The 13466-nt window shown below is 38.4% G+C and overlaps 1 long non-coding RNA gene across 1 annotated transcript in view; it reads left to right on the forward strand.

Moving 5' to 3' along the window:
* Window positions 1-12986, forward strand: part of LOC142032475 (uncharacterized) — a 39214-nt gene extending 26228 nt beyond the window's left edge. Inside the window, exon 3 of the long non-coding RNA XR_012650840.1 lies at window positions 12453-12986. This is a non-coding gene — a long non-coding RNA (uncharacterized LOC142032475). The remainder of the gene's footprint in view (window positions 1-12452) is intronic.
* The last annotated feature ends 480 nt before the right edge of the window (window positions 12987-13466 follow it).

Here is a 13466-nt window from a genome sequence, read left to right on the forward strand (position 1 = left end):
TGGAGTTATTTCTTCCAGTTCTGGTACCTAGCTGTTTGTTGGTTTTTTTTTTTTTTTTTTGCAGTCAGGTGTCTCCTGGCCTAGTGATAGTAGAAAAGAGATTCACTACAATAAAGTAATGTTCTAGCAAGGGGGAAAAATGCAAGTACACGGACAAGAAACAGTTGCAATCAGGACCTGACAGAGCTGGGATCAGTTAAGAAAGTCTGTTATCCATGAATCTTGCAAGTCTCCAGATTTTCCTCCCTTTCTGAAGCACAATGTTTAGGAATAGAAAAATCAGTCTCAGCATTTCCAAGCTACAGCTCACCCTGTAGCAATTAAAAACTTCATCACTTTTACATCACACCCAATTAAAGGTAGACAAGTAAATGGAAATACACTTAATGGTCGTGGCAATTTTTTTAAGGGCACCTGCACTTACTGATGTGAGACTCTGCGGTAAAGAAGTATTAGGCAATCTACATTGAAGTCCTTGTTCACCACTGTCTTCCTGTAAGACTGAGCAAATCACTTTGAACTTCAGTTGCTTTGTCTGCAAAGTAAGGACACTGAAGGCTAGTGAGAAATGAGAAATCCCAGTATTCTAGCTGCAGTCATGTCAGTAAGAAACTCCTGTGATCATTCAGAATAAGTTTTAGAATGATAGGCTTAAGTTATTTTTCCCAAATATGTCAGATTCATCACAGTTCTTTAATGTCCTGGAAGAAATACTAAATTTACCTTTGAAGTAAACTTACTTATTAATAGGTCTGTAGCACTTACAGACTAATAATATATCTACCTTGCCTACTCTAAGAGTTTCCATTAAAAGCCTATTAAACTCATGACACCTTCTGTCATATTTGCCTCTGAAACAGCAGTGTAGTATTAAAATTATGAAGATGAAACTGGCTATTCCAAAGTAGCTCATCACCTTAGTAGCCTCACTGGGAAAACCATTTTAATAAGGCGGATTATTTTTACAACTCAGTAGCTGGAAAGGAGCACCAAAGCATTGTTGCTAATAATGTTTATTCTATAAGGTAGCTAAGCAAGCTTAAAGTAGGATGCCTAACTATCCCAGTGATTTTAGTATTATTTGCACTAAAATATGTAAACATCTTGAAATTCTCTCTCAGTGGCTTTTTTCAGCAATATTGAATATCCAAACCTACCAATTCAAGTAGCAATTACTTGTCACTGACTTGCACAGGTCACATAGCAGACCAGTGTCAGAAATGAGAAAACAGTTCAAAGATCCCTGAACAGACTAAACATTACATGCTCCACAAGTAAATGAAGGTCACAAATATCTTCCTTATCAAAAGGGAGAAATAGCTGCTCAAGAAATATCAATCTGAAATAAACAAAGCACCATGGAGACATTAATGTGTGCCATTTACTTTAATTAGTAGGTGGTTATCTACTGTTCTAACAGAAAAGACACTTCAACAAAATAGAATGAACCTGCATGACTCCCTTGGCAAATGCAGAGCAGAATAACTGTCTTATTAAAAAGGATATAAAGTTCAGCACAAAGAAGGCAAAGACAAAAAGCATAAGAAATGCACCCTCAACAAAATGTTCCAGTAAACTACAAGGTGGATACTGTACAGACAGAGAATACAGACACTTTCCCTGCATCAACAGCTCCAGAAGAATCACAGCTGGGAAGCACTTGCTGATGTTGCAGCAGGTGACATCCCTTTCATTAAATATTTTTAAGATGGTTTTTCAGTTTTTAAACAGCAAAGAACTATATTAAAAGAAAAAGTGTTTTACTTGTGAAGAACTTCAGGTAATTGTATCGGGGATGTAATTTAATACTTTAAGAATTCTTAGTTTATTATCTTTATTCTCAGTATCTTCCCTTATGTTTTTTTCATACTGGAAACATCGTACTGCTTGGGAAAGTACAGCTACACATATGTACTAAACAGCTCCTGTTCCAGAAGACAGGGAGTAGCCACAGCTCACTGACTTCATTTCAGTATGGAACTTGCCTGCCAATGTAAGGCACACCAATTTTAAGACTTTGGCCTTCCCTTCTCTGCCTACAGCATCATATCATAAAAAGTGCTTACTCACTTCTTTTCTGAACTTCACACTGTAAAAGCAGAAGCATTACTTACACATTCTGTTTTTAGTCTTTGCTCTTCTCAGTCTTGGAGACAAGTAAGAACTCCAGTGCTTCAATTTACATTTCTGTAGGGAATGTTAATAGTCTTTTCCCTTTTTTCTTGTTTGGATGTCTTTTAAACCATAAACATTTACTAGAATACCAATTACTTCTCTTGTTATCCACAGTAGATTCTGTTTGTGCTTGGAGTAGAACAGTGAAATCAGGACTGCTATGCCCCTACAGTGAGTAGTCCAGATGTTCGACTTTCATTGAGATGGCTGTAGTCATCTGTTTGACGTAGGCTCTAGAACTTCATCCAGGAATTACAAAGGGGAGAGATAAGCAGAGAGGTTGAGGGGAGCAGTCCATGGAGTCACTGGGGAAGCTCTTTATCCTGTTACATGTTTTACTTACAGTACACATAGGTACCCCTGTCAGTAGGATCAGAGAGCTCTGAGACAGCACCTGGGAAAACTCTGTCAGGAAAAGCTAAAAAAAACCCCACAAAACCCAAACAAGAAAAAAGCTGGCTTTCAGGTTGACTCCTGCAATTTTCCAAGCATTAAGCAAGACTGAAACACTGAGTAGATCTAATGGAACTGAAAACAAATAGGTGCAATTGCATTTCTTCTTTTAGGATGAGGGAGAAGTTCCTACCTAGTCCCAGAAGAAATAAGAGAATGTAATGATGCCTTAGTGACAAAAGGCCCCAAGAAGTGTTATCACAGCAGGGATGGTGGTGGGGGAATCAATTGACTTAATCTGACAGTAATTAATTCTATAATGAGCATATAATTTCACCCTCTTGCAGTACAGAACATATTAATTATAAGTACAAGAACAAAACCAATAAAATTAAAACAGAATTAAAACTGTAATTTCCTTTCCTTCAAGTGCCAAATGCAGAAGGAAAAATAAGTTGGTAGCTCACAGGTTTCTAGCTGGTGCCTGATTAAAAAGAAACCATACAAAAATCCTGACATAATTAGCTAAGCATACAGCACATTAATTTTTCTAATTTAAACCTTTTCTAGTTGCTTTGGGTTTTTTTCGGACACAGATTTCATTATCTCAAAAAATCTCACATTTCAGCTCTTGCTGAAAATGTCAGTCTTGCTTCAAGGCAAACAAAGTAATGAGATGCAAAGAGCCTGTATACATACAGAGAAATTGAAGAGGAGATATTACAGGGTGAAAATATTTTACAAGTGTTTATTAGTTTGGTACAGTTTAAAAGGCCAGAGAATAGACTTGGCTAATTGAATATTCTCACGAGTCTTCCAGATCTAGAGAAAAGAGCCTTGAAGCATTTTATTCTTGTTGAATTTCTTCAGCCCAGATTGTTAATAAAGATAAAAAATAGGCATTTTTTTCCAGACAGCTGGTGTGACCAGTAACATCAGTCTCTTGTGTTAAGATAACATCTGCCCAGATGTCATAGTATACTTCCTCCTTCACCCACCCATTGTCTATGTTCAACAACATACTTTTTTGCTCTGCTTCTTCCCCTTTAGATATAAACAAAGATGCCTAAATTCTGGACAATGTAGTAAGTGTGGATTCTGTTGGAATGGATTACTGATTCTGCTGTGCAGCTCTGTGAATAATTCCCCACAGATCATATTTCCTGTATAAATGCATTGTATTATTACTTAACTAATAAATGTCACCTGAAATATCACCAAGGAAGCAGAAAACCTTTCTTGCACAAAGGTATCTGTCAGCCTGCACAATATTGTGACAAAGCTCTGGTCACCTAAGTAGCTACTCAAATCTCTGCAGTGACAACTAGGACAGAAATGAACTTTCGCAAACTAATTTACCCGTGTCAGTGCTAACACCTGCCACATCATGACTCCTTTTTTTCCCCAGCATAATTCTCCTCCTTCACAATGCCGCGCAAGTAAAGTGACTCTCTCCTAATTTTCAGTGAAACAGATTTATGTTAGGCAGCACCACACTCCAGTTCAGCCAAAAAGAAGCAGAATACGTACACACTTGCCAATTTTCAGTAGGGGATGACTGAGTGACTTTTCTCACACCCCCATTAATCTCACATGTGTGACCCTGCAATCTACATGAGGATTAAAGAGCTGTTTATTCTAACAATAGTGCTGACAAATATTAAAAAACATTGAAATAAGTTAAAACCAAAGTTATATAAACACTCATCACAAGTTTTTATTTCCTGAAAGTGACAAATCTCTTTGGAACTTTCACTTTGCTATTATGGAAAGGAGCGGAATACCCTTCTCCTCACAGTTACACTGCTTTGCTTTTGACCTAAGGAAATTATGCTGTCAAGAATTACAGATGACTTGACAGGGCTTTGCCTCTTCTGTATCTGGAGAGCGGAAAAGGGAAAGAAGATAAAAACAGAAAGTATGCGCGAAAGCAAATGCAGCAGAACTAGCTAGCAAAACTCTGAAATCAGGAGGTAAGACAAATAGATTAATGTACCTGCAAGACTTGTCCTGCTGGTGTGCAAAGATTTGATTCTGTCTGCTGGGTTGTGGTAAGGGAGGAGGTGAGAGCTATGCTTGGTTTTTTGGAACATTCACCACACAATAGCAGACACTCCTGTCACCTAGTATGGGATATATTGAATCCAAGTGACACAGCTGACAAAAAGAGTTATGTAGCTCCATGAGCTTGTGTACTTTATTGCTTACATTAGCTCTTGGGAAAGAGAAAAAGAGATCTCAATGGGCTGTAAATCTTCCCTGACACTCCTCATGACATTGTCTCCTTGTATTAGGGAAAGCGAAGGTGACATGTGGTACCTGCCTATGATGAGAATGGCCAGCATGAGATGGTTTTGATGCTCAGCTCTCTGACACCTCTCATAGCAAACAGCCAGAATCCAAGCATGGATTGAAGAGAACAAATTGCCAGTACATCTTCTCAGAGACAAGTTTTACTTCTCGTTATCCAGGTGGCTGTAGGAAGTCTGAGGGAAAGGTTTTAAATTCTTTGCAGATTCATCCTAAAACAAAAGGGCTTGGACTGAAAAAACATCAAAGCATAAACCTCATTGTCCTTCTCCTTGATAAAGCGATCTGTACAGGTCGCTGACAAAACCTTACAAACTAGTTGGATCCGACTTGCCTTGCAGAGGCGGATCTAACAGCTGCCAAGTCACCACGCTGCGTCCTCCCGGTTGTCATGCTGCCAAGGAGTACGTGTCAGAAGGTGTAAGTTGGGCTGATTTACCCACAGTGGGGACAGCAGGAAGGCATCCAGCTACCCGTGTGAGGAGTGTTGTGGCTAGATCGGGCAAGTTAGCAGGGACACAAATACCGCTGGTTTTAAGCCTGATGAGTCAGAATTAATAGGCTGCATTTAGATGGTTTGGACTTTTTCTTATTTCCTTTGGTATTCCTACAGTCTGATGCCATCGATCCCAGCTGACTGCAAAACTGACGCAGATCGAAAAAACCAACAAGAGTTAAGTACAAAAAGCACATTTCACCATTAATAAGTTTCTGACCATTACCTGTCACTAATCAATGTCTCTGACGGCACAGAAGATACTTTTGCCTGTATATCCACATCTGACAGACCATCAGAGTTCTCTTTGTGGTCTCAAGTGTCCTGTCTTATAGTGAGTTAGTTTAAAATGACTCAAACTGAATAACTGTGCTATTACCCACACTCCTTTTCACAGATACCAAGGTCAGCATCTTCCTGTTATTTTGTAGGTCTGAGGGGAATAAGACTTTCTCTTCCTTGCTTAAGAAAAGGCCTCAAGATGTATCTTGCTTTTTATGATGCACCCTTTTTCTGGTAAGACCTAGAAAAGCAGTAAATTAAGAGGGCCCTGTTGTGTCATGTGAGATGGGATTGATTTTAAATGATTGGCCTCTTGCACATCCCTGTTAGCAATTTTGTTATTTCCACTTTAGGGTTGTTTGACTAATGCCATTAGCTCTGCTGCCAGAGCATAGTGTCATGCATGCCATAAAGTTTTATACACGTATGGCATTACAAGCATGACAATTTGACATCTGCTCAATTTATAGCATATTTATAAGAGATTACACAAGCCAGGAGAGTTTACCCATCTTTCTTTCAGAGATTAGATTTGCTACGCAAAGCCAGGAACAAATGTAGCCTATGCATAGGGAAAGGCTGTCACTTGTTCCAACAAGTCAACATAGAGTTGTTTCCTGACAGCACTGTCTGCTTAAGCCATGGCTGTATAAGGCTGCTGAAACCAAACCAGCTAATTACTATCTATGTGCAACGCAGAGTTCTCATCTAGAAGATACAGTATCAGAATAAAAGCCAGCTGGGTATTTCTACTTACTATAGTAGACTGCAATAACAGCAAGACCTCCTAGTTCTGTTTAGTACTGTTCAAAATAACTTGTAAAGTCATCTGTATTATTCCTCTTTCCACAATGTTGAAACTGAAGCTCAGAAAAGTTGTCTTTAGCAGGATTATTGATACAAAAAAGAATAGGTTATCTCCTTAGACCCAGTGAACTACCATAGCAATTTAGCATTACTTTTCCAGTACTCAGTATACATTGGTTGACAGACCTTGGGCTTCAAAGTTCAAAGAATATCAGAATATGAGCATCAGGACAAGTATCTAAAACATGGACAAACCTTTTGGTTTCAGGAGAAATTGTGTTATGCCCCAGAATAACAGACTTCCTTTTTCAATGCCTGGTACTTATACCTTCTAGGTACAAGTCTATCCTAACTGTTTCTGAATGCTAGCAGAAAAGGGCATCGAGAGTACTTTCAATATCACTATTTTCTATGATTCTTTTGATATAAGCTGTATTTCAGACAACTTTAAATGGTATAGACAGAGTGCTAAAATAATCAGATAAAACAGATGTTAAAAAGAAACAAGCTGCAAAGCAATGTAATTGTTCATGTCATGTTTAGATAGCTGCTATAAATGAAGTACACAACCACCTCGGAGATGTTAATGAACTTTGCAATTCCATTACAAGATAAAGAAATATTGTGTTCCCTATTCTCCAGATATGATTCCACACCAGGAAGATTAGATACTTGCATATGTTTATCCAGGACATTTGAGGTAGATCAAGTAATGAATGGCTCACCTAAAGACTTTGTGTTATGCTTAGAGAGGAGTTTTAGAAATACAAATCAGGGATCACAAAACAGATTTCCCCAGCACACTAACCTCCCATAACTGCCACCCACATCGTATTCTTTGGATGCGGCCTTTCTTGTTTCCACTCCTTCGAGCTTTCTAAGTATATTCTCATAGAAATTAATGGCCTCAACGTGTTTTTGCACTAGAGTGGAAAAGGAGATCCTGAATGAAGCTAGCAATAGCGTTCTGTACATATGGAAGTCTGGAGAGCTAGGATTTTGAAGATGAAAGGAAGATGCAGTAATGAAGGCAAGAGGGAGTAAAGGGAATGAGAGTGCTCACAGTGCAAACTCCAAACACAGGACAAATAACAATAATAAAAAAAAAACCAGAAGTAAAATAGGGTAAAAATGCAGTACATATGTAATCTCCTTAAGCCAATTTGCTTGTCTCAGTGACTAACATTACTTGCCTGCCAACAATGATTGGTGGGTGTTTGCAAGTCCAGCTAAACTTGTGTTTTACCATTTTTTGTTTCAATGCTTTACATATCAAAATTTTGACGTGATAATAAGGCTAAGGTGAGCAGCACACAATAGTCCTTTGCTCTCTTCATACTAGGTCAATTGAGTTCTCCCCAAAAGACAGTCACATATATCATGTCATTATACCTCTCACCACAACTTGGAGCACTCAGTCATTTTCAGGAAAATCTTTACCATGGAGTACACAGAGCTAAGCATGCTTTATGCTTGATCCGAGATTTGGGATATTACAGAACATATTCCAGGCATGCTTTCAATAGGCTTACCCAGGCTCTGCTTTGTACAGTTACTGCATGTATATTTTATGTACATATAGATATATAGTGGTGAATAATTCAAAGAGCAGGATACACTTACTACAAGGGAGACGTGATGTAGTCATTTGATCTGCTTTGGTAAAATTATTTTCCATTACAAAATTTGCAGCAATGATGTTCATTTTAAATATTTAATGCTATGCAGAGACATCAGCATGTATTTTCCTTTGAAAAATACTTAATTATATCATTTTAAAATGATGACACTAAAGCCAAAATGTTTTAAATTAGGTTTAACATGGGCTAGGAAGTTTTTTCAAAAGTTAACACTTTTTTAGCATCCTGTATACACTATATACTCTACTAGACACTTTTAAGTGCAAGCCCAGTTATAAAACCCAGTCCATAAAAATAACATTATGAAGCTCTATTTTCTCAATGATTCTGTGTACAGTTTGGCTGAATTTAGAAGTCAGAAGATGTGCACAGACATGCACGCATACACAGACACTGTAACTGTGCTGCAAATTCTATAAAATCACTTGGTTCTTTCTTGTATCGTTCCTCTCCCCTTCAGCAAACTAACAGCAAAATGGAACTCTATTTTGCTGATAACTCATTAAACAGGAGGTGAAACAGCTGAGTCTCTAATGTGGAATTAAGAATCAGTGTCTTTGATATCAATATTTGATACCTTAATTATTACCTCTAGTCAGTAGTCTGATGGGACTTTGACTTTTGAGCAGAACAAACTAATGCAAGTGTATTTGTCAATGCAAACCTGCATGCAGTTTCGTAGGACCAAATTAAAAGAATCATTATATTCCTTTAATCTAACTGCATAACACAGACAATAGAGTTTTAATAAGTGTTTGCTACATCATTCACATATCTTCTGGTTGTGCGATAATGAGTCTTTCTAGGATGCTGTCCAGTTTTAGCCTAAAGAAAAAATGAGGAATATTTACTGCATGGTTACTTCCCTAGTAAAACTTTAACACCATATCGCATATCACTAAAAGCCTGAAGCCTTAGGTCCCTTATTCTTGTACTGGTTAGATTAAAAGCACTGCTATCAGAAATAGGTCTCATATAGGTACTTACACCCTGTGTTCAACTCACCACTTACCCCTTAGCCTGTGTTTACTAGCAGAAGGCCATTATCGACAAGGACTGAAGATAAATCATCGCTACCAGCAATCAAGAGAATAATCTCTTCCTTATGCCTAAGTGAAACAAAAGTTACAAGTGCTTTTGAGAGAAGTATGATACAAGTCATTCTGTTTGACCAGAATCTCCACCACTGCAGTAAAGACTAGATCCATACTGCACCCGGTATTTGACAAAATTTGACAAGCAACTCTGATCCCTGGCATCTACAAGTCTTCCACTGTACCTTTTATGTTTTAACCTCTGCTGCCGAAGCACAAACCCTTCCTTTCTTGCTAGCTATTGCAAAGCCAGTAAAAGTGTGCAGTTATACTTTCACAGTATGATCTTGTTCTGAAGTCATCAGGGGTATAAGCACACACAAAAATCTTAGAACACAGTGCAGCTGAATAAAAAAGCCACAGATTCACTACAGTCAGACCCCCCCAGCCCAGCAAACTCATTAACAGCACCCTTGAAAATTACCAAGTGCTTAGAAATAACCTAAAACTAAACGTGAAAGTGTTATTGAAGGACATACCGCTTTTCCTAAGCATAGGAACAAATTGTTCCAGAAATTACAGTTTCTATTGTTACCTGATTTTAAAAGACCACAGAAATAAAAACCTTAAAGTTTTGCACAACCAAAAAAATTCCTATGGTTGGGAAGGTCCCTTGATAGACAGGCTAGATCTTTATCCTAAATCTCTATTACTGCTAGCCAAAACTCATTAAGCCACAATAGATAATTCTTTATCTACTTTGGTGTACAAAGTGTTTGTACATCACTTACCTTTTAACTAGTCCATTTTTTGTAGTCTCCTTTTATCTTTCTTCCTCAGTCTCATGCTTCCATTCCACATTTTCTATACAACACTGACAGAAGAGGCCACAAATTAAAAGTATTTCCATTGATGCAGTTGGCATGTGGTTCAGGTGCATGATCTTCCTCAGCAAATATAAAAGAACTACTCTTTTCTGTCACTATAATCCATTTTCCAGCCAAGACTTCTGAAATAATTGTTCTTTACTGAAGAACACGTAGGAAAGGGTATCAAGAAAAGAAGTTTTTTATGGGATGCTTCTCCTTTGCCTCATAATTAATTCCACTGGGCTCCCATCCTTCATTGAAATTAATGTCCCAAATAAATAGTAAACCTTTATGCTTGGCTTAAAAAAAATAATAAATAAATCTGTATCTTGCTTTGTTCTTCAAAAAGTGCAGACAACACATTTTTGCAAATTGACACTCACTGTCAAACACCGTTCTCCTGAGGCAAGATCGAAACAATACAGCTAGATATATGTACCTGAGCTGCAAATGGAGTTTGTGGATCCAGGCAGCGTATAAATAGACAAAGTAATCACTAAGTAGCAGAACGTCATTTTAAACCATGGACATCATTACAGTTTATCCCTTCCCCTCCAGAAAAGAACGTATTGTCTCTGAAACATTAAAATATCAAGTGTGGCTGGAACACATTTGTTTCTCTCTCAGAGGAGTACTGTAAAATCAACGCAACCAAACCACTTGGTTAAGGAAACAAGAGCTACCAAAGGAAAAACACTTTCTAAAGCCTTGGTTCCCGCTTCCCTGTGCGAGCCCCTGCCCAGGTCCCGGGCAGCCCCCCAAAAGTGATCCCTTGCCCGCTCCTGCCAGGGAGCACAGCCAGGAGAGATAACAGTGCCCTGAGCTGAGCTGAAATGGGGCTGTGGGACCAGTAAAGACAACTAGTGTCCCCCCACCCAGACCCTGACACCTTCCTTAGTTTGTCTCTACCCCAGCCAGCACTGCCGTTCAGTTGGTAATGACACTCAAACAGCCTCAGAACCATGGACAAAACCAGCTCAATAACTTGCATTATTACATTCCGCTTCAGTAAGTTGCTGTCGTTAATTAGCAAAACAAAAATTATCACTACGGTGTTGTACACTAATAAACACTAGGGTAAAATTGCTTTCTTCGTGCTGCTGTCTGTTTCTTATAGTACTAGACATTTTCATTTCATTTCTCCCTCCAGGCATATATAATTTCACCACTTCTGGTGGGAGAGCCTGCAAATCATCCAGCAAAAAGGAGAATTATTCCACAAGTAGGGAAAGGCCAATTAGGGCAAAAGCAGTTGGAGAGGATCCCACTAGCTCTTTGCCAAAAAGAAATAAAAAAGGGGGATAAGAAAAGGGTTCAAAACCCAGATCCTAATTTTCCTGCTATAATCTGCCTGAGCTGTCACTTGCTTCAGTCTTTAATCATTGTTCTGGTGGGCTGAGGACCTTAAATGTCTTCTTATCTCTACATTTAACATTACAGGTGAAGTAAATCGTGTATGAGCAAAAATGACTGAACAAAGTTAATTAACGTCTCGTCTCTGATTGCTGTGCATGTCTTAAGACATTTGTAGATGATGAAGTCATCTATCGTTAAAACTATCTGTGTGAAGGAGAATTATGGCAGAAAGTGACTTCCTATGACTTCTGTTGCCTGTGACTGTACGATACATTTCTTAAGGTCATTAGTGCTAGTGTGTAATAACAGAAAGACTATTCTAGAATGACCACATAGGATATAGACAGCTACTCTCTCAATAAACCAGTGGGAGAACATATATCCATTATTTATGCCTCATAAACCTGCACAGAATTTGTTCTGTAGAAATGAGGTAATTATGTTTGGTAAGTCCTGGTCGTGAGGTCAGTCTTTTTCACAATTTCACAAGGCACGCACTGTGCAACAGTTCGCATCTCCCTATCACAAGCTATGTTAACAGATGGAAAAGTGGACAAAGATCTACGCTCCCTTTCCAGGCCATTAATGAGGCCTCTGTCCTGGCCTTGCATAATGTTGCTGGAAATATAATTGTATATGCAGTAATTTCAAGAGCCTCAAATTGTGCAGAAAGATTGGAAAGATTCCAGTCAGTTGGAATAGCAAATGTAGAGGGAGTGAAAAATGCTACATCAGACCCTCACAATGTGGCAGGGTCAATTTTCATATTTCATTTCTCATTTATGCAGGTGAAGCAAATGTTACCCTATGGGAACTGTGCAGTTAAATAAGGTACATTCAGTAAAAATTTTAAAAGTACCAGATGGAGAAGGACCAGAAGGTACCAGTCGCTCAACAGTATCACAGAATGAGGACGTAGCTTGTTCTGAACTGCCCCTCTAACAGTTTTATTCCTAAGGTGACTCAGGCAACTCCACAGGAAATGGGAGGATGGAAGTTTTTGTCTAATATGCTTGGTTTTGGCAGGCGAAAGGCTGCCACTTTAAAATTCAAGAAAAATGTAGTTTGTTTTTTTGTTTAATTTTAACAGAATGTTAAGAAGAAATAAGACAGCCAAGCAGGAAAGAGGAATTTGATGCCTGATGAAAGAAACAGCTGATGGAGAGCACTGGAGATCGGAAAACCATTCGATAACTGAGGTTTCATCCCTGTAAGAGAAAAATACAGCATGGGACATGAACACATCAACGAACAAACAGAGCTGGGGAGTATCAGATAAATTTTTTCCCAGGCTCCATCACCAAATTTGCACACCTGTGCACAAGGGAGAAACTCTTGAGAGTATGGGCAAAAAAGGAAGCAGGAATAATTCATTTTTAAAGACCTGTTTGCCATCGGCAACAAAAAAAAGCAACAAGTACAGGTATCTTGGCTATGGAAGAACTCACAGCTACAGTACATTTCTTCCTAGTGAGATGTAACAAAGAAGGATAATTAAATCTCAGAGGCATTTTTTTGTCTTGTGCAATTTTTCTTTGAGTAGAAAACAAGCTTTGAGGCTGCCCCAAGTCACTTTTAGGTTTGCTTTAGCGACAAATGCAAAGACAACAAATGAAGACACTGCATTGATCTGCTCCTCTGTTTTATGAGAGAAGGCACCTTAATATTCACTGGGGACAAAGCACTGACAAAAAAAACAAAAGAAAAGAAAAAGAAAAGAAAAAGCTGCCTTTTCTATACTTAATGGAATAAGAGAGACTGTTTTCAGGAAATGCAGGGTTTTATTTTAAATCATCAGCTGAAGCAACCAGTCTTCCTGTGAATATGTGTATTTGCATGAATAACAGCTGCTTCCTAGCTTTCATGTGGGGAAAAATTCCTAGGGGTGTTCACACAAAGTTATGCAAAAGAGCTAAACCAGAAGCCAAGTGAGTTACGTGTAAATTATTTTTTAAATGCTGTAAATGCTTGGTTCTGAAATCAACAGCAGTGCAACAGAGGTATTTACTTTTATAGTATTAATTTCCATGCGTTTGGGGTGATCACCACACCTCACAGTTTAAAAGGCTTTCCAAGGAGCTAAGGTAAAGCAGCTTTCACAAAG

The sequence above is a fragment of the Buteo buteo genome, chromosome 6 (assembly GCF_964188355.1).
Source record: "Buteo buteo chromosome 6, bButBut1.hap1.1, whole genome shotgun sequence".
In the NCBI taxonomy this organism is placed as follows: Eukaryota; Metazoa; Chordata; class Aves; order Accipitriformes; family Accipitridae; genus Buteo; species Buteo buteo.